The sequence below is a fragment of the Octopus bimaculoides genome, chromosome 22, assembly GCF_001194135.2.
Source record: "Octopus bimaculoides isolate UCB-OBI-ISO-001 chromosome 22, ASM119413v2, whole genome shotgun sequence".
NCBI lineage: Eukaryota > Metazoa > Mollusca > Cephalopoda > Octopoda > Octopodidae > Octopus > Octopus bimaculoides.
This window is the reverse complement of record NC_069002.1, coordinates 3,572,907-3,575,502: the sequence shown is the minus strand read 5'-3', so window position 1 is coordinate 3,575,502 and position 2,596 is coordinate 3,572,907. Positions and strand designations below refer to the sequence as shown.

The 2,596-nt window shown below is 36.1% G+C and overlaps 1 protein-coding gene across 1 annotated transcript in view; it reads right to left on the bottom strand.

Annotated features, from left to right (window-relative positions):
- Nucleotides 1–2,596, bottom strand: part of LOC106883714 (nonsense-mediated mRNA decay factor SMG7) — a 68,760-nt gene that overhangs the window by 35,015 nt on the left and 31,149 nt on the right. The window lies entirely within an intron of this gene.

The window sequence follows — 2,596 nt, the reverse complement described above, 5'->3', positions numbered from 1 at the left end:
CATACACACACAAGTATACACACACACACAGAAGCATATACATACATACATACACACACAAGTATATACACACATACATACATACAAGTATATACACACATACATACATACAAGTATATACATACACACACACAAGTATATACATACACACACACAAGTATATACATGCATATACACACATACATGCACACAAACATATATACATACACATATACATACATGTATATGCACACATACACATGTATGTACACATACACACACACATATATATATAACCAGACAATACATAATAGCATGCATACACACAGACTACAATTGCATACACAATAAAACATCACACAAATACAATAGCATACACCTCAATATGTAAATTATATTTCCGTTAAAATTTTAATAAATATATCAAAGACATAACTATGTGTCCTGTTAATAATAGATTTTGGTATTGAGTTTTTCAAAAAACAATATTCCTGCAGAACACACACACAAACAGACACACACAGATACACACACACACAGATATGTATGCACACAATCTCTAGGTCTGTGTTTGTGTATGAAATTATAAAATAAAAATTGCTCAATATCTATTTATCTCAAAGATATTAAATCTTCCTGTTATGTATTTGCCACAAACACTGTGTGTGTGTGTGTGTTGTGTAGGGTATGCGTGAGTCTGTGAGTGGTGTGTCTATAAGTACACATAAAAAGACCGACACACACACACACACAAATACAGATCTACATACATTTTGTATTGTGACATGTACGCATTTACATGATGGTCTCTTTCAATCCTCCACCCTCTCGTCTGTATGTGTGTGTGTATGCATATACATATATACTGACAGTTTATTTATGAGTGTATGTATCATATATACAAATGTATTTTATATATGCGTGTGTTATATATAAATGTACTTTGTGTATGTGTATGTGTGTAAGTATATATATATGTGTGTGTGTGTGTGTGTGTGTGTGTGTGTATTATTTAAACAAATATATTTCTATATATGCAAGTGTATGCCTATATCTATCTATCTATCTATCTATCTGTGTATGTGTGTGTGTGAAGAGAGGGAGATGTGTGAAAAAGAATCGACATCCAATGTTATTTTTCATTAAATTTCCAAGAAAGTCAATCAGATATAGGTAGGTCGTTACCACACACAACATGTCGTCTTCGTCGTCACCAGCAGAAATAAATGGCTAATAACATTCTTAATACAACAAGCAATAATGGATGGCACCATCAGATATATTAGACAAGTTCTATAAATCTAGCAGGAAAACGCACTATCTTTCCCCAATATTGTGTGTCAATCAGGAAATTGAAATAAGAGCTCACACAATGTATTTGTCGAGAACATAACACTATGCTGGCGTATTTAATAATAGACAAGCTATGAGAGAGGTCTCAATGTGATCGCTTGACATGCTAGAAATAGTAACCAAATCTCACTTGAGTCAAATCTTATCTTAACCCATCGGTTCAACCTGCCCAATACCATCTCTGCTTCTCTGGTACAAACTTCCTGTGTTAATCCTTTAGCATTCAGATTACTCAGTCATCATCACCATTTAACGTCTGTTGTCCATGCTAGCATGGGATGGACAGTGTGACCAAAGCTGACACACACACACAAGTATACACACTGTGCATGCAACCATGTGCTGCCATCTGTTGGCATGCTATAGAACTAGTCCAGGAACTTTTTAATACCACCTTGTATAGTCATGCATTCATATCACACACATGGTGAGCTTCTTGCAGTTTCTATTTATCAGATTCCTCCACAAGGCATTAGTTGGCCCCAGGCCTTAGACAACACTCATCCAAAGTACCATGCAATAGGACTGAACCAGAAACCACAGAAGACCGAGTGGAGAGTGGTTGTCCAAGGTTTGAGAGAGAGAGAGAGAGACAATGAAAGACGAGATGATTAGAAGGCTTAGAAAGAATGAACCAGTGGAGTATTGCTTTGTGTGTGTGTGTGTGTGTGTGTGGTCGTGCAGGCCTGGTCAGCCATCAGAGAACTCACAGGAATCGACCCATGGTAAATTGTGGTCTGGCTATTGTCCACAACAGAACATGTGCAACATGTGGGGAGGTGTGCCTCTCAATTGGAGGATTGAAAAGGCATGTCAAAAGGGTTCGTACTGTGGCACTTGTGCCTCCTGCCAGCGAGCACAGCAGTGCATTATGTAATAAAATGTGCAAAACTTTTGCTGGGCTCAAGATTCTCACATTGCGTTAACGTTGACTCATTTCAATGATTCTTTCTAGCAATGGTTTTGCTTGTATATGAGAAAGCAGCTAAAACGATTTAGATACATACCCAATTAACAAGTTTCAATATAAAAATTTTAATTTAATTCAATTTAATTTCTCTAATTGAATTAATTGGCTATGGAAATGGCTGTAGGGATAGGAATTTCATATTATATTAATTTGAATCAACTAATGTCTATATGTCAGTTTCTCTATTTTCTTCTTTTTCTCATTCATATATATATATATACTGTGCATGCATGTATGTACATGCTTGTGTATGTGTGTGTGTGTGTGTGTGTGTGTGTGTGTGTGTGTGTGTGT